Source organism: Neophocaena asiaeorientalis, unplaced genomic scaffold (assembly GCF_003031525.2).
Source record: "Neophocaena asiaeorientalis asiaeorientalis breed wild unplaced genomic scaffold, Neophocaena_asiaeorientalis_V1.1 scaffold427, whole genome shotgun sequence".
Taxonomy (NCBI): domain Eukaryota; kingdom Metazoa; phylum Chordata; class Mammalia; order Artiodactyla; family Phocoenidae; genus Neophocaena; species Neophocaena asiaeorientalis.
Window position 1 is genome coordinate 366,479 of NW_020172280.1, and position 22,642 is coordinate 389,120.

The 22,642-nt window shown below is 42.1% G+C and overlaps 1 protein-coding gene and 1 pseudogene across 1 annotated transcript in view; one reads left to right on the forward strand and one right to left on the reverse strand.

Annotated features, from left to right (window-relative positions):
• Window positions 1-22,642, reverse strand: part of NEDD9 (neural precursor cell expressed, developmentally down-regulated 9) — a 281,456-nt gene that overhangs the window by 205,585 nt on the left and 53,229 nt on the right. The gene's annotated exons all lie outside the window — the stretch shown is intronic.
• The window catches only part of LOC112412403 (52 kDa repressor of the inhibitor of the protein kinase-like), a 38,313-nt pseudogene continuing 35,164 nt past the window's right edge, over window positions 19,494-22,642 (forward strand).

Here is a 22,642-nt window from a genome sequence, read left to right on the forward strand (position 1 = left end):
AGGGGCTACGGGGTGCGCTTCTTTCACACTCCCTCTTCCTCTGAGAGAGGCCTCCCTAGGACAGAGAGGTGACCCAACGGACAGAAAAGTAGCATTTCAGAGCTTCTGCAGGGCTTCCTGCAGCCGTCTATGATTAGCGGGTCCTGACTTATCTGGGGTTTCTTAAGCAGGGGTCAGGGGTCCAGGGGCAGCCTGGAGTCCCTCTGAGGGTGAGCAGAGCCGGGGGTGGGGAGGGGGGGAGGCGACGACACTTGACATTTTTCAGTACATTGATATAAACTATGAATTTCACAGGCTAGAATTACACTGTATTAGTGTGGAATGGGTTATGCTGTATTCAAAAAACATGCTTGTTCCTGGATATTGAAGTACATCCCATGATGTTAAAAAGTAGTGGTTATTTTTGGAGGTGGTGAGTGTGCATGGTGTGTGTGTAATCAGCAAGCCCTCCTTCAGTGGCCCACCCTGGAGACCCCCAAGGAGACTGTACTTCAAAGCCCCTCCCAGATCCCATGCAGTCAAAAAATTCATTGAGCACCTACTCTGTGCCAAGTAATGTTCTATGTAAATGAACCAGTTCCCCCCCACCCCCGGGAGGTCACAGCCTGCCAGGAGGCCAGAGAAGACAAAGGCAGAGGAGAGGGTACACAGAGCGTTGGCAGGGGGAGGCTGATAGCCCAATTTAGATGAGTAAGATGATTAAACACTGATGTGAAGCGAATTCTAGAAAGAATTCCTCTCTCCTGGAGTAGAAACAATTTCCTGTAATTCTTTTATGTAGAAATCTAATCTCATGAGGGTTTGTTTTTTGTTTTTTGGTCCCTTTCCTGACTAATTTGTTTTTCTGGTATGTATGTATGTATGTATGTGTGTGTGTGTGTGTGTGTGTGTGTGTGTGTGTGTAACTGTCATTGAGATTGCCATACACAGGGCCTTGGCTTAGCCTGAACCCCATGTCACTTTTACTCTTCCTCAAACCCTTTCAGTGCCTCCCACATCACTATACACACCACACACACACACCACACGACACCACACACACTACATACACACCACATACCACGTACACCACACACACACACCCCTTTGTGTTGGGATGTCCTAAAATGCAGTGACCTGGGCTTACCAGGTGCCTTTCAGTCTTCCATCGCATAACATGGCCGTGGGGAGAGGGGACACTGGGCAGGTCTTTCTCCCCCTAAGACAGTTTATGGCTAAGAGCAGCCTCCTGGGAGTTTCTGGGATCTGTTCTTATTCCTATTCATACCTTTACGTCAAAATTGACTAGGAACATAATAATCCTTATGACTTGCTTGAAAGGACATAGGAAGTCAGGTGTTTTTTTTTAATTTGCTTTTTCTAAAAGGTTAAAATGAAGGCAGGAAGGAGCAGAGCATCACTCCACTGGGCTCGGCTGGAATGGGTTGTCTGTGTATCTTTCCCATTTTATCCACAGTTCACCTTCCTCAACTACATGGGGAGTCAGCTCGGAGGTGATTTCAGATGCCCTCCTCACCCACATGCTTAACCCATCCTTCTCAGGCTGTTCTCCCACTGCCCGGCCTCTGCACTTCAGTCATTTCCCCTCCTGAAAATGCTTTGGGCCTCCCAGTCTCCTGGCTTGACTCACCCTTGCCCCCTGACCTGAAAGAGTAACCTCTTCCTGTCATCCCTCCATCCCCTGCATTGAGTCCTACCCCTTCCTGAAAGCATTGCTGAAATTCCACCTTCTTCATGAAGCCTGCCCGAATCAACTGAGCCAGGACAGCTCACTTCTCAACGTGGAGAGGATTCTCTGTGCTCAAGTGGTGCTGATCTCATTCATTTATTTGACAAATATTTGTTAAACAGCTAGTATGCACTAAATAAACATCACGCTCCTTGTGGGAGATACAGCGATGGATGAAACACAAAGCTTTCTGTCCTATTGTTGGTGCCCAGACTGCTTGTAGTTCTTTGTACAGGAAGACTGGGTGCAACACTTCCTTGTACCCCCCAGAAGGTAGTAAGAATTCAGTCGAATTTACTGAACTGATTAACCAGTGAAGTCATTCTTTCTTTCGTGCAATGCCGTACAGAGTTTGAGTCAACACTGTAAATAACCCTTCTGAATAAGCAAAGCTGAGTGTGGAAAGAAGAGGAATACATTTCTCTCTTATTAAAAACAGCGTGTGATTGTTTTCTGTATCAAATGTAGAATTCCGGTTTTATCAAACATATCTCAGAGAAACACCGCAGCCCCCAAGACAGACAGCGGTTGTAAACATCTCCCCTTCCTGCTCAGAGACTGGAATTCCAGAGCCTGACCTGTGAAATGCCAGTTCTCTTCTCCCTCCCCAGGATGTAAGCTAAGCCCCGAGGGTATTTGCGTGTTTAGACCCTCTCTGGGTGATGCCTACCACAGGACTGGGAGTTAGCTCAGCCCACAGACCACTAGCAGAGGGGTTGAAAAAAGACAGACGGGACAGAAAGGAACACAATTGCTCAGTGACCCACAGTCTGGATCCTAGAAGCCTCATTATGGTTAGACACATTGCTTCACTATTGACCTTGTTCTCTGATACGTACATTCTCATGTGTACACTGTGTCTTTTTCTAACCAGTTCCTCCTTCCCACCAACACCAACATACTAAAAGATGGCAAATGGCACGTATACTGGCATTCTTCTACAGCTTAAGGCCCAGTCAAGACTCCTGATGCCTTAAAAGAAAAACAAATGACATCAGCTATTTCCTTCCTGATAACTCCACTACTTTAAAGCATCACTGAAGTTTTGTTTATAAAAATACACTGGTGATTACATAACCAATGAGATCTCTATTCTCACCATATTTTGTTTATTACAGACTCAATTAAAAATTTCAGCCCTCATGTAATTTTCCTTAAGCTTTGTGGTTTACTTGACAATATGGTGAAACTTCACACTTACCTGAGGGTTGGTTGTGCACTTTAAGGTGTCAGAGCATGAGGAGTTCTAAGCTGAGGTGAAGGAGGCTAAATGCAGTAGGCTTCCTGTCTTAAATTAGCCATTAGGTCATAGGCTTCTGGGGGACCCCATGACATCAGATGACCAGAGTGGTGGAGCAACAGGAGTCCCTGAATCACATGATGGCTGGGGAGGAAACGGAACAATTCTGTCTAGCTGAGATTGTTAACGCCCAGGCTGGGGAAGAGCTGTGTCACCCTTCTGTGGCCCTGAGCTGGGCAAACCTGTGGGTTTCTGGAGAAGTCTCTGTTTGTATGGCTAAATAATAAAACACTGTCTTAGATGGGCCTATGCTTATACTGAGTGATGAACCATTATTAGAGTCCTGCTAACTGATGGTACTTTTTTTGTGTGTGTGTGGTACGCGGGCCTCTCACTGTTGCAGCCTCTCCTGTTGCGGAGCACAGGCTCCGGACGCGCAGGCTCAGAGGCCATGGCTCACGGGCCCAGCTGCTCCGCGGCATGTGGGATCTTCCCGGACCGGGGCATGAACCCGTGTCCGCTGCATCAGCAGGCGAACTCTCAACCACTGCGCCACCAGGGAAGCCCCTGATCATACTTTTGACTGACTAAAGAGGAGTCTTATGGTTTTCAGCAATCAAGTCCATGGGCGTTGGGAGTGGGCCAGAAGAACTTGTCAGTCAGTTCTTCTTCACCATGCATTCCTTTCTCCTCTTAATATCAGCAAAAGCTATGCTATGAAGTAAATGTGTGCCTCCAAATTTATACGTTGAATCTCTGATCCCCAAAGAGATGGTATTTGGAGGTGGGGTCTTAAGAGGTAGTGTGGTTTGGATGAGGTCCTGAGGGTGGAGCTCCCATGATGGGATTAGTGCCCTTACAAGAAGAGACAACTTCTCCATCACATGAGGACACAGCAAGATGGCAGCCATCTGCAAGCCAGGAAGAGAGCCCCACTAGACACCAAATATGCCAGCAACTTGATCTTGAACTTCCTAGCCTCCAGAACTGTGAGAAATAAATGTCTATTGCCTAAGCTGCCCAGTCTATGGTATTTTGTTATAGCAACCCAAGCTGACCAAGACAAGCTGTTTGTACTTGTTGAAAAGAAAACTGCTCACACCCAACTCTTTTAAGCACACTACCCTCTTTTCTCTTTATTCACCTAACAATTGTAGTATTTAATTAGCATCTTTTTATGTACTCTCCTTTATCTTTTTATCTGTCCCAATATCCTTTTGCACCTCACTGCTTATCTTTTCTGCTTTTACATAATTACCTGGATAAATCCTAGTGCATGTATGTCAAGACTCATCTCAGGTGTCCCCTCTGCCATGAAGCCTTCCCTGCTCTCTTCTCCTTCACCCCAACCTGGATTCAGCACTCCCATAGCACACCGCGGTGGCTCCTACCAAAACCTCTATTCCTCTGTGTTTTACTCTTTAATGTCCTTCACTAGACTGAGTTTCTCATTGAAGGCAAGAGTGTGTGCTGAGTTCCAGGAGCAGAGCCTAGAGCAATAGGCATAGAAAATGCTTATTGAGTGAAAGATGTTTTTCAGTGAAATCCTTGGAACAGAGAGTTAAATCGTTGATACAAATTAGGGTCAGTGTTCAGGGAAGGACATGGGGGAGATATGCTGGGCAAAGACTAGGGAGCCTCCTGGGATTAGGTAGGAACTTTCAAGTCAAAATGGGGCCTCAAATGTTGCTGAAATTGTTGAGACAAAAGCAGTGAAGTAACAGAGGAGTCTGTAATGGAACAGGTTGTAGAAGGCCATAATGCGGTATCTCAGGAAGTGATGAAGTTCAGTATGGAGGGTCAGAGACTGTAGAATTTTTACCCATTTGAACAACTGTCATGGGTTAAATTGCTCAAAAGATGTTGAAGTCCTAACCCCTAGTACCTGTGAATGTGACCTTATTTGGAAATAGGGTCTTTGCAGATGATCAAGTTAAGATGAGGTCACTAGGTTGGGCCCTAATCCAGTATGAATGGTGTCCTTATAAAAAGGGAAAATTTGGACACAGAGACAGAAACACATGAAGGGAGATGATGTGAAGACATGGGAGAATGCTATCAATAAGCCAAGGAATGCCTGGGGCTGCCAGAGGCAGGAGAAAATAATGGAACAGATTCTCCCTCCCAGCCCTCAGGAGGAACCAACACTGCAGACACCTTGATCTCAGTGTTCCAGCCTCCAGAACTGTGAGGAAATAAATTTCTGTCATTGAAGCCACCCTGTTTGTGGTACTTTGTTAATGACAGCCCTAGGAAACTAGTATAAAGTTCTCCACCAGACTCTGAATTGGGGTAATTTATCCTGGAATCTCTAGCACCTGGCATATTCACGATATGTTTGCAGAAATCTGAGGATTAATTCACCGTGACAGAGGCTTGAAGTGCCTCTAAGGCAAGCTTTCCTCAGACTTTAAGTTGGAGGACAAGAGGCTAAAAAGGGTAGAAAAATGAGAGGCTGGAATTTGTACACACCAGAATTTTGCCCAAGCTTTTACTGTCACCACCCACCCTCCACCCCCAAATCATGACACCTTCTCAATACAGAGACCCCAGCAGGACTCCAAGATCCAAGAAGGCTGTTTGTGTTTAGAGCCATCACTAACGAGGATGAGAGAGAACACGATGTCCTCACCCTGGGTTCTGCCCCCATTCCTACCCTGGGGTTTAGCTACCCCACAATTGCATAGGAAACTCTTGTTTCTTATTATTTAAAGGTCAACTTGAAATTCATTTCTGATGAGAAAAGTAAGAAAACTCTGGAAAGCTGTGCTTGAGTAAATGTTTTACCTTAGGTTAGCTTCCAATTCCAGAAACTTTGAACACTATAAAGCTGGAGTGATGGATTTATGTGGTTCCCTGACCAATATAGATATTTGTAATAATAATAATAATAGAGCAAAAGATAGCATAACCTCAGAATTTTTTCCCTTTACTCAGCTGAAAATTAAACCAGACAGGCAATTACCAAGGTTTTGCCATAATATATAATATATAATATGTATACACCGCATATTAAACATATTTCATATTACGTGGTTATTATTCTGCATTTTCATCCAATCATCTTATTTTTATGTGGTGAATGACTACAAGCTAAAAGTCAAGTGAGAAAGGCACTGGTGGAGAAATGAAACACAGACTCAGTAAAATAGGGCCCATTAAAGAATGTGACCACCATTACAATGGACCACAATTGGGGGTGTTGGCAATGAACTCTTGAAGACTGGGAAAATACTAAGGTACTAAGGTGAGAAGCACCATCTCTAATACCATTGTTACTGCTCCAGTTCTGTAATTCATCCTACTATCATACACAATCATTCCTCATTTGTCTTTCTCAAGCATCATGGTTATATAGCTTTGTGAATGCTTTTGTAATGTTCTACTCACTTAACTAAAAAAAAAAAAAAAAAATTAAACGAGGAGAGTACCATGTTAAAATAGAATTGACAATCTCTTTAAATATGTTTTTTAGACCCTAGAGAATGCCATTGTATATTCTGACATGTTATTAGAGGAAAACAAAACCGCTCTATTAAATTCTAAAAATAAACTTGGATCCATTTTTATAGCTCATTCAACCGATTTTCTAAGTTATGAGTCATTTGTTTGGTGCTTTTGGTGTTTGATGTCATTTACTTGAAGCTAAGTTGAATCCTACTTTGGGTATGTAAGCAAAGAAATGAAGGATTATAGTAAATTGGCCTGCTATTCAGATTTTAAAAAATGTTTTTCCTAACAGTGTTTGGTCTATCTTTTCTTTTGCCTCCTTTCCTCTTTCTAAATTCCTGAACTTCCTCTGTCTTTTCTTCTGGAGCTAAAGTTTTGTTTCTTTTTGTTTATTTCTTTCTCACTTGCTCTAACTTTTCCCTTTTTTCTTCTGGAGTTAATATAAACCATCACCACTGGGAAGTCCAGAGTTTTCCATCCTGAGGATAAACGCCACTCAGCCAAGTAGGTCTGAATTACCTACTTGCTCAGCCAAGTAGGTAAAATTCAACTTCTTAATCATATTCTAAAAAGTAGGATTGGTAGAGAAAAGCTCTTTTTTTTCCTCCAGTGTAGGAGAAAGTGGTCATGTGAAGTATATTAAAACTGAAGGATGTAGATACCACTTATTGGCACCATAACTTATATGTAAGTTATCATCTGTTATAATTACATATTGGACCATATATTCTGACTTTGAGAACCAAAAATCAGCATGCATATGTTATGAGCAATTCTTTTCTGACCCACCAAAGAGAAGTAAATGACAAAGCAATCTGTCAAAATATGTAACTTCTTTTCTATAATCACTAGGTATAGTGAGCTAGTTAAACTCAGGATGTGGGACCATTTATTTCTGCTCTGTACCTTAACGTCTAGCTCACAGTAAGGCTTCAAAGGTCAAAGTGAATCAAACTAAAGGAGTAAACCCTTGATCAGAATCAAATCTGCAGCTGCCTGTTGGAATAGGCTTTTCTCTTCTTCCCTTGAGTTCTGGGGAATTCCCTGTAATCTTTGAGTAACTTGATTCAGAGCCTAAGCACTTGATTCTAGTCTTTGATTTTCTTATCACTGACTGTAAACTTTGAAGAAATTACTGATTCTGTGTTGCCTTAGCAGACAGAGCTTGTAAATGCACTGTATAGTGGGGAATTAACAAAACCAACTCAATTCACAGTGGTTGCTGTGATCAGAACAGCTAATGTGGTCAACCAGAATAAATCTTAGAGGGTTGCTTTCCTTTCGCCAGAAACAGAAATGCATTCTTGGGCATAAATCAATGTATGGCTTAAGGCCATCAACTGGATTTCTCAACCGTCTTCTCTGTGGTGTAGTGCACTGTGCTGGAACCCCATAGCTTGAATTCTTGATCCTCAAGGCATGGCCAGGACACTGAACTCCAGGTCACTTAGGAATTCCTGGCAGTGCTTAGGTGTCCAGGTAGTCATGTGAGAGGCAGTGGAATTCAAACATATGTTACACTGGGGTGTCCAATTCTGTGCAGAGTCAAAGTGATCCTCACGTCATGATCCTGTTTGAACACTCATCCCTGTAGGCTATTTGGAGACATTTAGGCTATAATAGAACCACCTATAGCCTAGTAGGATGGAAAGAACATGGCATTTAGAGGCAGCCCAATGTGGCTAAAACTTCTGGCTCCAACATTTACTGTGTGATCTTGGGTAAATTACTTAAACTGTTTGAGCAGCATTAGTTTCCTCATCTACAAATTAGAAAGTATTCCTATATTGTAAGTTGTTATTTCAGATTAAATGAGATTATACCAAAAGAAGTTCTTACTACAATTCATGGCATACAGCAAATACCAAATAAAAGATAGCCCTTCTTCTTCTCTGCCTGCTCTTCTTATCCTTCCTATTTTTCTTCTTCTTATTTTTATTCTGTCTCTGTAACTGGAGCAAATACTCAGCACAGAAGGCTGCAACCATCGTGCATAGAACCAGGTGTGATTCAGGATGCTGGGCCTCCTCCCGGCCTTTGTGTGTGTGTGTGTGTGTGTGTGTGGGTGTGGGTGTGTGTGTATGCACGCATGTGTAAAAGCAGGGAAAGGGTTTTTGGGTGGAGGGAGAAGGTGACAGACTTTCTAAGGCAAGCGTGTTATCTCATACAGCCCAGTGCCTGAATTCCCCACCCACCTCCTTCACAGCTTAGGCTCCTTGAGCCAGAGCGGATGACATGCTCTTTTGATATGATTGCTAACTCTGCAGGCTCTCCAATCCCCATGTCCTAGAGGGTGTGGAAAGAGAGAGGCGGTATCTTTCTAATGGATGGTTCTGCACCCTCACGAAGACTACTCCCAGGTTGACGGGATTCAGAGGGTTGCTGGCATCCAGTCACCCTTCCCTTCATTCCAGTCACCTTTTGGTGAAAGCAGGGCTACTCAGAAGCTTTTTCACCAAAACATTATCAAATGTCAGTGTGCACGTGGTCTGAGCTGAATATGGGCTGCTAAAGGCTTGAGTGCTGCCTCTCTTTCATGTTTGCACAGCCGCTGCTGCTCATCGCTGGGCCAGTCCTATAGCCTGCAAAGGACGGGGGAGAATAGTCCAGAGCAAGATTCCACTGAACTGGGATGGAGCCAGGGATGAGCGCACTGAGCCAACCTGTCCAGGCAGGGACCTGAGAGCCCTTTCTTCCTGTGTCCAGCCTCGTTTGCTCTGAAGACAGACGGGGAACATAAAGGCTCTCTTCTGGCTGTGATGAGGCATTCAGGTGATAGAAAAGAAAGCCAGAGAGAAGCTGGGGAAGTGAGACAGGAATTGCTTTTTATTGACTTGTTAGTGACCCACAAGGCACAAGGCCTTTCACTTGGTTCCTTCGTTATCCCAAACATCGGGACAAGGAATAGTCAAGAGGAACACAGTAGGAATCAATGACGTAGAACTTGACAAGAAAAACAGTGTCTTGGGCCAACCAGCTGTCTGTAACTAGATGACCAAACTTAAGGTGTGAGAAAGAGGCGGATAAACACAAAGCCAGAGAAAGAAGGCACCAATCCAGTCATCTATTTATTTAGTTAAGATTATTTACCAAATACCTATTATATGTCAGGCACTGAGCTAAAAGCTAAGGTTATAATAGCAAACAAATCAGATATAGACCCCCCCCCTCATGCTTGTAGAATCTGGTGTGGGATCTTACAGCCTAGATAAGTGAACATTCATTTATACAATAATGTTTCAGTTCCTAGTGCTCTGTAACAAATCATCCCCAAATCTAGCAGCTTAAACCAACCATTTTATTATGTTCATGGCTCTGCAGCTTAGGAATTTGAATAGGGTACAGGATTCCATGATGTCTGGGCCTCAGCTGAGAAGACTCATGGTTGAGGGTGACTTAAGGGCTGGGGGCTAGAATTATCTGAAGATGTCTTCACTCACTTGGCTGGCCGTCCTTGCTGAGCTGTCATCTGGGAGCTACTGTCTGGTACACCTACATGAGTTATCTCCACCATGACTACCTTAAGGGAGACCGTCTTAAGGGAGACTTCTCACATGGCAACTAGCCTCCCCCAGAGCAAGTGTCTCAACAAAATCAGGCTAAAGCTTCAGGGCCTTTTCTGAACCAGCCTTAGAAATCATGGGCCATCACTTCCACCACCTTCTACTGGTTACTAAGGCCAGCCTAGATCCCAGGGAGGGAGAATCAGACTCCTGTAACCTCTGTCCCCAGCCTCTTGATGAAGGAGAACAAGGTAAGACTGTGTGGGCCACAACAGATACAGTTGTGGTCATTTTTAGAAAATAAATATGCCCAAAATACAATGAAATAAGCGCTACGGTAGGGAGGACAGGAGAACATACAAAGGGACCTAATCTTGGCTGGTAGCGTTAACCAATAATTTTTCAAAGGAAGTGCCTACTAAGCTGAAATGGAGGCTCAGTGGAAGTTAGCTAAAGACTGTCTTAGTTCAGGCTGCTAAAACAAATTCTCACAGGCTGGGTGGCTGAAACAATAAACATTTATTTCTCACAGTACTGAGGGCTGGAAGTCTAAGGTCAGGGCACCAGCATGATCAGGTTCTGATGAGGGTCTTCTTTCCGGTTTACAGACCTTCTCTTTGGATCCTCACACAGCAGAGAGAGAGAGAGAGAGATCTACTCTCTTCCACATCTTACGAGGACACTAATTCCATATGGACGTTCTACCCTCATAACCTAGTCACCTTCCAGAGGCCCTGTCTCCTAATACCATCCATTTGGGGGTTCGGGTTTAAACATATGAATTTGGGAGCGTCCAAACATGCAAAGTCCGAAACAAAGACTATGTGTAAAGCAGTATTTTACGCAAATAAAAAAGCATGGGCAAAGGCCCAGAGGCTGGTGGGAACGTAGCCACATATGGGACTGAGATCATTTTCACGTGGCTACTTTGCAGTCTGTGAGTGTGGTGCCCCGTCACGGAGGATGACATAGAGGTTTTGGAGGGAAGTTAGCATGTGTATATGTGTGTGTTTCTGGAGGATAAAAAGTGAAGCCGGAGAGGTAAGCAAGGGCCAGATCATGAAGAGTCTGGGGAAACATACAAGGGAGTTTGACCAATAGTTAATGGGAAGCGAAAAGAAATGTTGTCTGTATATAGAAAGGTCACTACAGGCAGCATAAAAATGAGAACAGAATTCTGCAGACAGCACGTAATTTTCCAAAACCCAGACTCTGGAAAAAATAGGATGTTTATCTTGCCTGTTTGGATGAAAGTGCATGGTGCTTGTCTCCTTTATTATTATTTTAAAAATGTAAATGAGTAGAGTTCCCTGTGTTATACAGGAGGTCCTCTGCTCAGTACTCTGCAATGGCCTATATGGGAAAAGACTCGAAAAAAAGAGTGGGTATATGTGTATGTATAACTGATTCACTTTGCTGTACACCTGAACCTAACACAACATTGTAAATCAACTAACTCCCATAAAATTTTTTTAAAAATGTAAATGGAAAGTCCTCTTCACTATCCCAAAGAAGCATACTGAAGACTCATGGACTCAGAAAAGCCCCTCCTCAGCATATAGCATCTTCATCACACATATAAGACTTTCCTGATTCCTATCAAAAGCAGTACGTGCATTGGAAATATCAACCTAAAGCCTAACGTTCAGCATCATTTATCGTTAGTATAATTTTTCATGAACGTGGAGAAAAACTTCTCTCCAAGAGAAAATGTAAATCCGCAGTCAGCAATTTATTCTCTAGGAAGAATCAAACCTTCCTCAGGAAGGGAAGATCGAGTAGGAGATGCCATCATTATAAGACATTTTATGACACTGCAGACTACGTGGCAAATGACCATTGATGTGAAACCATTCATTTCCTGCAGTGTGGTTCCCAAGTGTTTGCTTTCTTGGAACAATGATGGGAAATTTCCTAACACAAGAAGGACTGTGACGTCAGCTCCACTTACATGTTGCTCTTCTTAGTCTTGGAAAATGTCCCATTATCCTTCATGCATTAGATGGATCTAAAACAAGCAAGTCTAGACAGTGGAAACCATATACAAGATCTATGATTTCTTTCTCCATTATGTAGTACTGTAGAATGTCAGTCACTCAATAATCTCCCTCTAATTGAAGGAAAACTGGGGAAGTACACAGGGTATAAAATATATACGTCAGGTAATAAATCTTTGGCTATTTTCCTAGGTAATTAGTAGCTACTTCAAGTCTTTTAAAGAAGTAGCTGTGTCTTGGGCTTCCCTGGTGGTGCAGTGGTTAAGAATCCGCCTGCCAATGCAGGGGACAAGGATTCGATTCCTGGTCCGGGAAGATCCCACATACTGCAGAGCAACTAAGCCTGTGCACCGCAACTACTGAAGCCCGTGCGCCTAGAGCCTGTGCTCTGCAACAAGAGAAGCCACGGCAATGAGAAGCCCGCGCACCGCAACGAAGAGTAGCCCCTGCTCGCCACAACTAGAGAAAGTCCGCGCTCAGCAACGAAGACCCAACGCAGCCAAAAATAAATACATTTATTAAAAAAATAAAAAAGAAGTAGCTGGGTCTTCAATAAATGGTACTGGGAAAGCTGGACAGCCACATGCAAAAGAATGAAAGTGGACCCCTATCTTACACCATACACAAAGTGAACTCACAATGGATTAAAGACATGAATGTAAAACCTGAAACCAGAATTCCTGGAAGAAAACACAAGCAATAAGCTAAGCTCCTTGACATCAGTCTTGGTGATGATTTTTTAGATTTGACATGAAAAGCAAAGGAAATAAAAGTAGAAATACACAAATGGGACTATATCAAACTAAAAAGCTTCTGCAGAGAAAAGAAGCTTGATGAAAAGTTTTTTCATCAACAATATGAAAAGGTAACCTGCTAAATGAGAGAAAATATTTGCAATTCATATATCTAATATGGGGCTAATATCCAAAATATATAAAGAACTCATACAATTCAATAGCAAAGAAGTCCAAACAAACAAAAAACAATCCAATTAAAAAAATGGGCAGAGGATACGATAGACATTTTTCCAAAGAAGATATACAGATGGCCAAAATGTACATGAAAAGGTGATCAACATCACTAATCATTATGTAAATGCAAATCAGAACCACCGTGAGATATCACCTCACATCTGTTAGAATGGCTATTATCAAAAAGACAACAGATAACAGGGTTGGTGAGGACGTAGAGAAAAGGGAACTCTTGTGCACTGTTGAGGGAACGTAAACTGGTAGAGCCACTAAGGAAAACAGTATGGGGTTTCCTCAAAAAATTAAAAATAGAACTACCATATGATCCAGCAATTCCACTTCTGGGTATTTATCCACAGAAAATGAAAACACTGATTTGAGAAGATATATGTACCCCCATGTTCATTGTAGCATTGTTTACAATAGACAAGACATGAAAACAACCTAAGTGTCCACCAACAAATGAATGGGCACTATTCCTGTGTGAGCTCAGGTACGGTTTCCTCTAATCATTTTGGGTGGTTCTTTCTCTAGCTTCAGATAGTTTCCTCATGCACATACACTGGTGATTACTCAACTGATTCCTGACGGAGACCCTGCTGCAGATCTCCATGTTTTTCTCTCCACGCAGCTCTCCTCTTTTCAGGATTGTGTCCTGTGAACTCTATCTGTCTTGCTCTTCTGAGACTCTCAGCTCCATCTCCTCAACTCAAGGAGATCAGCAGGCTCCACCTGTGTTCCCTCTCCTAGTGACACAGCCTGCAAATGAAAGGCAGCAAGCTGGAGCAATTATAGGACTTATTTCTTTCTCATTAGGATCACCATCCTCTGTTACTTGATGTCCAGTGTCTTAAAAACCGTTGCTTCTTATATTTGTTCTTTTTTTTTTCTCAAATAGGAGGATAAATCCAGGCCCTATTGCTCCATCTTGACTGAAACTGAATTTCTCCTTTTTTTTTTAAAGCCATGGCTATATTGGGTTTTTCTATTCCTTTACCAGAACTTAATCCTAACAATCACAGAAAATTATTAGCAACTTGATAAATAGAGAAATAGTAAACTAGAAAAATTTGAATAAATTCTTCAGAATGAAACACAGAGAAAAAAAAGAAATAGAAAATATGAAAAGTTATAAGAGACATAAGGATAGAATGAGAAACTACAAAATACTTCTGTGTGCCAGTCCTTCCTACTGGGTTTAGTTTTCTTCCTACTGATGTACATCCTCTTGTAGTTTTTTTCAATGATGGAAAGACTGTGAGTTATAAACTCTCTCAGGCTCAATTTGTTTGAAACCGTTTTATTTTTTAAATAAATTTATTTATTTTATTTACATGTTTTTGGCTGTGTTGGGTCTTCGTTGCTGCACACAGGCTTTCTCTAGTTGCGGTGAGCGGGGGCTACTCTTCGTTGCAGTGCGCAGGCTTCTCATTGCGGTGGTTTCTCTTGTGTGGAGCATGGGATCTAGGCACGGGGGCTTCAGTAGTTGTGGCATGCAGGCTTCAGTAGTTGCGGCATGCAGGCTCTAGAGCGCAGGCTCAGTAGTTGTGGCACACGAGCTTAGTTGCTCCGCAGCATGTGGGATCTTCCCGGACCAGGGATAGAACCCTTGTCCCCTGCACTGGCAGGCGGATTCTCAACCACTGTGCCACCAGCAAAGCCCCTGTGTGAAATTGTCTTTATTTCACTTTTACTCTTGAATAATAATTTAGCAAGATAGGACCTTCCAGATTGACAACTATGTTCTCCCAATACTCTTTTGTTTTCTGGCCTCTAGTAATGCTAATGAGAATTTTGCTGTTAGTCTAATTATTGTTCCTTTGTAAGTAGTTTACTTTTTATTCTGACTGTTTTAAAATTTTTCTTTTGTCTTTAGTATCCTGCTGCTTGCTAGTGACCATGTCTCAGAACTTCCTTCATTTTTAAGACTAATATTCCATTATAAGTGTATATCACATTCTGTTGAACTTCTTAATAATTTTTGAACAAGGGTTCCTGCATTTTCATTTTGCACCTGCCCTGCAATTATGTAGCTAGTTCTGCTTTTATTCTATCACAGGAAACTTTTATCAAAAAGCTGTAAAAGGATATAGGAGGAGAAATTATTAGTGTACCCTTCACAAAACTATTCCAATAGTCCGACAGAAAAATTACTCAGAAAGTTAAACCCTTCACAGATACACAGAGTACACAGCCCTGGCTCCTGATTCTGAAGTGTTACCTCTCTGCAAGGAGGGCTTCCTTCTTCAAACCAATAGAATGTGAATCTTCATCTCCCCTTGGAGAAACCTGTCCCCTACTCACTGGTAGCAGTTACGTCCTAGAATTCCCTTCCTACTCATTTCTATACCTCAACCAGCTCAATTCCTAGGACAACCACTTGCAGCAAAACATTTCTCAAGTTAAGCTAGACTCTCACTGGGAGGTAGGGGGCTTCCTGAAGACAATCCAGGATAAATGTTGGCTCTACAAGTTCAGTGCTCTTTGAGATTTCCCTGGTAGTATAATGTGCAAATATGCCTTATTATTTCTGAGTCATCTCAGAAGTAACTCTTGTCTAAGAAGAGACATTAAGTTTCAGAAACATCACAATCAAGATCCATATTGAGGATAAGAAACATTTTTCTAATTACAGGAAACTGTGCTCAGACTGCTCCCCAAGGGGATAGCAATATACATTATGATGTACTGAAGTGACAGGTTGGCCTTTGTCTCCTTCCTAATTCCACAACTTGACCAGAGGCCCACAGAACATTAAAAATGAGCCCTAGCATATATAACTTTTTCAAATAACAGAACTATTTGTTTCTTGATGTCCTTCCTCTGGCCACATAAAAACCTGGATGAAGCTTTGACATAAGGGCTCTTCTGTACCTGAGGCAGAACACATTTTTAAACAAAACATACTGACGCTGCTTTTTGTACTAAAACGCAAATCAGAATTAAAGTACTTTCCTAATTTAAAGCGATTCCCAAGGGTTGGAGGATAGGATACTGCAGGGTTATATGTGTGGTGGAGGGGTGCTGCTCATAACATGTGTTTCGGGCGAATGAGAGTATGTGAAATTGATGACAAAATATTTTGGATGGGGCTTCCCTGGTGGCGCAGTGGTTGAGAGTCCGCCTGCCGATGCAGGGGACACGGGTTCGTGCCCCGGTCCGGGAAGATCCCACATGCAGTGGAGCGGCTGGGCCCGTGAGCCGTGGCTGCTGAGCCTGCGCGTCCGGAGCCTGTGCTCCGCAACGGGAGAGGCCGCAACGGTGAGAGGCCCGCGTACCGCAAAAAAAAAAAAAAAAAAAAAATATTTTGGATGACAGAATAATCCTTAGAGAAAAGTCTCTTAGGTAGCTGGAGTTCTAAGTATACATGAAAGAGGTCAGACCTCACAATAATAAAAATAAAGTTTGGCTTCATGATTTCAGCTAGTGCTTTTGATCTGGTTCTTAAAGATCCTGCAAGTATTTTAGAAGTAATCTGGTTCATATTGTCTGGACGTGGGCTGACCAGCACAGTGGCAACTAGTCACAGGTTGCTTTGGGACCCTTGAAATGTGCTGTGAGGGTAACATTCACACTTGATTTTGAAGATTTAGTATGAAAAAAGCACTTACATATCTCACCAGCCTTAAGAATGATAGCATTTTGTACATATTGGGTTAAAAATATACTATTTAAATGAACTTTGTTTCTTTCTACTTTTTTAATGGGGCTACAGACCACTTAGAATCGCTTTCGTGGCTCTGTCTCTATTAGACAGCACTGGTCCGGAACCCAGTTAGTTTTTGATACCAACCCATTTAGCTTTGGACCTTTGGTGTTCACAGACATGTTCTCATCCCAAAGACCCATCACAGTTTGCACTCTTCTTAACTCTAATCCCAGAAGTGAGTCCTTTGCTGGTGAGTGGGCCCAGCCTACCCCCAGCAGACATACCTTGATCCCTCTACAAGTTATTTCCTACACAGACTTCGGGGAAAGGGGAAATCATTTTATTTCTTTGAAGAAAATACCCCCCTCCTCAATCCAAACTGACATTCCACACTGTGGGGTTTTTTAAGCTGAAATTTGGATCACAGCAAGGAGTTGAACTGTCAAATTTGGCAGGACGTTTCTTTCTAACACCAATGAGCCTGTCAACCGTACTATAAATAAATACATGATTTAAAGCCACGGATATCTTCCTCAGTGTCTTGGCCGGAGCAGCAGAGACTCATAAAGAGAAAGAGAAGACGTCAGCAAAAGCAGGATTTCACCAGACTTTATTCTAAAGAAGGCAGCTAATTCGTAGTGTGAGGAAGTGCACAGAAAACACTGTGCTCAGTGAATTCAGGTGAGATTATTTAATAGATACAAAATTGATTTTGCTGCTGGAAGCTAAAGGGCAGAGAGAAGGGAGACAGAGGGGAGAGAAGGAGGCATAAGAATATATGCCGTAGGATTTCATGACTTAAGAATGTTAAGAATATACTCCATGCGTTAATTTTTTATTTTCTAAATGAAAGGTTTTTCTATTTTGTACTTGGTTAATAAATAATAAGAGTAATTTTACAGTATTTTAAAATTCATTTGGTGTTGTATTGAGCAAAAAATGTAGAATAGGATATATAGCTTATTCATTTTTATTGTAAGTTTTATTTAATGAAGTTCATGTTGAACTTGTAATTGGAGCTCATAATTAATACATCCTGTGAGGAACACAAAATTTGGATTCCCACCTTTCTATAACCCTATTATTTAAACATTAAAATCTTATTTAGGATTTTTGTTTAAGTTTGATGTTTCTAAGAGGTTACTATTCTAATTTTTTTCCAAGCTGATTTAGAAACTTTTGATGCATCTTGAATTTTTTTTGAATTTTTCCTTGTGTGATATGAAATACCCTAATACCCCCTTAAAATGCAAGTGATGGGTAACAGAACTAACATTTTCCTTGAAATCGCTTTATTGTAGTTACTTTATTGTGTCTGGGAGCAGTGATGGATTCTTCTGGATGTCATCCAAATGTCTTTACCGTGTTTAGCATTATAATAGGAGTCTCTCTTTTTTTTTTCCACTATAATTTCAGCTCTTGAACGAACTCCAGAATATGTATGGTGCACTGTTTGACACTGCAATGAAGAACACTGGTTGCCTGCCTCCCAACCCCTCCTGAGGGTTAATACTAGGAGTTATAATAAGTAAGTGAAATATGGAGCCCGTTTCCTGACCTCCCTCATGGCCTACTTGAGAGAGCCTGAAATAACTACTAAGAAAAAACTACATATATATTTATTGTAGTGCTTCTAAAGTTAATTGTGATAATGGTATTTCTCTGCTAGTTAAATTAACTACTTTATTTAGAATAAAAGCCCAGATGAAATCCTATTATTTCAATCTACCTAACGTACCGTTAACATTGAGTCAGTATTACAGTCATGGTAGTTATTATTATTGCAATTAATCTCAGCTTTAATATCATATTTATACGTAGCTGAATCATAGATGAACTTATTATAGCTGTATGTGCCAAGAGCTGCTTACTGCTAATACCTTTAAATTTCTGTCTGAGGACTTTCTTTCTGGCCACTGGATCCTGATTGTTCCAACAATACAAAGGTTAAGCCAGAAGTGCCAGAGAATTAATACCCTCAGAAATGGCCCAAAACCAGTATCAAATGGGGAAGCTGAGGGATCAATGTCGCAACTTTCTTACCCCTTCGTTAGTTTAACTTTGAGACATTTTCTGCTCCAGTACTCTATAAACTTTATCACTAGGGGATACTGTTAAAAATTCACATTCTGGGCTTCCCTGGTGGCGCAGTGGTTGAGAGTCCGCCTGCCGATGCAGGGCACATGGGTTCGTGCCCCGATCCGGGAAGATCCCACATGCCGCGGAGCGGCTGGGCCCGTGAGCCATGGCTGCTGAGCCTGCGCGTCCGGAGACTGTGCTCCGCAATGGGAGAGGCCGCATCGGTGAGAGGTCCGCGTACCGCCAAAAAAAATAAATAAATAAAAATTCACATTCTGATTTAGTAGATTTGGGGTGGAGCTTGAGATAATAGTGATAATCCACTTTGAGTAGAAGTTTTACAGTCTCCCAGAATCCCCCAGAGGAATTAAGTTCCATTTGCCTTCAATGGGAAGTTGTTTGATTATTCTCCTTTAGTTTTCTTCTCTTCCCTGTTTCTCACATCTTTATTCTCCTACTAGTGTTCCCTACCTGCATGTGGATCCTTATCTCAGGGTCTGCTTCTGGGGGAACCCAAATCAATAATATACATACACATACAATACTTATCCATGCCCTGTTCTATCTATTTAGATCCTAACTGTCTATCAGTCTATCATCTATCATCTTGAACACAGCAACACAGTGCAGCTTCTTAAAGAATCCAGACAATTGAAGAGCTAGAAGAGAAAGGATAAAGAAATCCAGGAGACAGCAGAAAGAGTAAGCTGGTGATCAACAGCTAAAAAACTGACTTTGCCTCCTTTGTATGTAGCTGTCAAGAGGATGTGATATTTGGGAACTCTGGTTAAAGAGGAGACTGGGCGGTTAGTTCTGGCTGCACAGATGGTGCCTCTTGAGAAGTCCACAGAGGGACAGCAATTCTGCTAGGAAAGATGGGTGAGGACTTTTCACCTGAGTCCATTATTCAGGACATGCTGTTGGGAGGGTTGGCCATCGGGGTCATGGAAAGAAGGTAGGTCCAATGTTAATACTGGAAAGGAATGAAATCAGCATAAGCAGAGGGACACTGGCTGAGGTGGCAGGGGAGGCAATGCCACACTTCGTGCTTGTGGGTCAGCTCTGCAAAGGAGAGGAAGATTAGTGAATGGGCTTTGCAGATGTTCACCTGGGATTCTTTAGTGACTTTGTGCAGCTGATACAACGTGTGCTACTTATCTTGTGGGAGCAGGATTGAGAGCAAAGCTCTGGACTTCCTCAGCTCAGATCCCAACTCTGCCACTTCCTGGCTATGCCACCTTAGCATGTTCTTCAACCTCTTTAAGCATCAGTTTTCCCATCTATATAGTGGAGACATAATGCCTATCTCATAGCATTGTAATGAAAATCAAAGGAGATGTTGTGAATAAAGTACTTGTGTTAATAGTTAATAACCAGAGGATAAGAGAGTTGCCCTAATATTGCAAATATACCCAAGAATGCTGGGGAAATGGTGGGTGGTGGTTTTACCTGATTCAGGCATTGTGTACACACACACGCACACACACACACACACACACACACACACGTACGTGTTTAATATCATATTCGTAGAAAGCCACTGGGGTGATAATGCCCTGATGGTGTCAGTCAGTCCCAGCTATGACAGCCGAAAAATCCTACTACTGCTCTTTGCTATGCATGAAATCACTCTGTGAAATCTCTCTTTGAGCAAAGCAAACACCTGTCCTTGGCGGAACGCAAAGGGAAACTTGGTTTAAAGCTCTTGCTCCCCCTTCTTATAAAAGTCTGTGATCCCTGCTAAGATAGTTCCTGCCAAGGCCACTTTTGGTTTCTGAGTCAGGTCATCCAAGTTCTCTCAGGGCACAGGCTCAGTCCTGACGGTGTCCTACTGTACCTGAGAGTCTGGGGGCTGAAAGAGAGGAAGAGTCACTTTGTTTTTACCACCAAGACCAACAGATCACACCCAGTGGTCGCACCATTTGCTGTGGCTTCTCTCCACGGTCCTGACAGGTTGATATTCTGGAAGGTCAAGGACGGGTCAGTTCTTAGGACTGTGCGGAAGAGAATCAGTCATTGTTATAACCATTTGATCCCAGCAGTTCTTTCATCTCAGTCTTTTGAAAGCAACTTCCGCTCCTTAACCAGCTTCTGCCCCAGTCTCTTCATGGACCAAAGAAGGTGGTAGCTGATGGAAATCACAGAGGTGGCCAAACCTCCCTGGCAGCAGTCTGCTCGGAGGTCACATGGCCTCCTTCCAGTAACAGGTGGCACTTGGCCTCTACTTTTCAAGAGAGTTTGAATCAAGAGACATTCAGGGTAAAACACTGTCACGTTGCTTTTAATTTTCTGTAAAGCTTATTTTCTATAAGCTATTTGACAGCTGACTTTTTGACATAAGCTTGTAGGAGTGTCGTAGGTCTCAGAAACAAAAGTCTCTGCTCTTTCAATAGTATGAGTTGCCCTTGTTTCAAATTTCAGGATGCCACATAATAGATATACCACACACACACACTTTGTCTCACACAGCCTTACACACACATGTGGAAGTGTGGAAGCAGTCAGAGAAGGAAGCATAAAGAATTTATTATAATTATGAGTAAAATAAGTAGAATCTTATTTATACTAGACTACTATTATGAAGGATAATCATCTGTTAGTTAATTAATATGCTGGACTTGAAAGTGGCTCTAACTTGTGCTGAAACATGAAATGTTTGTCCTCCCCCCTCCTCCTTTCCAACTGGGAATAATAAAAGATCCAAGATTCACACATACTTGTGAAACTCAAACACATTTTAAAAGAATCGATAGGCAGCGAATCTAATCTAAAATACTCACATTGAAACCACTGATCAGAGAAATCTAAGTGGATCCTAATTAACAAAGGGACTCAAGCATTCCCTGCTTGGGGGGAATAGCCCAAGTTCCAAATGCAGACTTGATGTTCATATAGCGTGCAAAGACACAGAGTTCAAACACAGAGACCATGGGATGTTGCCTAGAGCTCCACCGATGGCATCAGAAACACAAACGTTACATCTGACAGCCGTGTGATATAACACAGCTGACCTATATGGAAGATTTTAGCGCTGCCCCTTATTCTTCCTTATGTAAAGGGGTTCAATAGGGTGACCACCTAGGGATACACGCGTGCATTCATATTTGTAGCTCCCCTAGGAAAGAATCAGAGGCCAAGAGTGGGTGACCTGGACTCTTGTTTGGACTGGAGAGCACAGACAGTAGCTGCAGCCTGTCACTGAGATTGGCTGCTGACAGGAAAAAGCATTAACAATTTCATCAGATCTTATAGATCAGTAACAATGGAACACCCTTCCCCTAACTGGTGGCCACTGTGGTAGCTACAGTTGGTTTGATTGAAATCAGTATTTTAAAAAAAATTTTAAATGTGGTAAAATACATGGAACATAAAGTTTATCTTCTTAATCATTCTTAAGTATACAGTTCAGTAGTTTTAAGTACACTCATATTGTTGTGCAAGCAATCTCCAGAAATCTCTTCATTTGCAAAACTGAAACTCTGTACCCATTAAATAATAACTCCCCATTTCCTCTCTCCCCCAGCTCCTGGAAACCACCATTCTATTTTCTGTCTCTGAAGGTGACTACTCTAGGTGGCTTACATAAGTGGAATCATATAGTATTTGTCCTTTTGTGACTGGCTTATTTAACTTAGCATAATGTCCTCAAGGTTCATCTATGTTATAGTATGTGTTAGAATTTCCTCCCTTGTAATTTATGCATATACCACATCTTTATCCATTGATCTGCCAATGAACACCTGGATTGCTTCTATCTTTTGGCTGTTGTGAATAATGCTGCTATAAACACTGGCCTATGAAATCAGCATTTTTAATTACAATGGTAAAAGGCTCAAATTCCATTTCATGACTAACTTACTGTCTGATCCTCAAGAAATGGTGTTTTGTAGAGAGTGTAAAATCACTCTATTTCAGGAAGCCCTTTTGGCCCATGATCCTCACTGATATGGCTGAGGGGTGTTAGGAAATCGGTGGGCACGGAGCAGAAATGAAGCTAATTGGTCTATAAATCTATCTCAGTTTT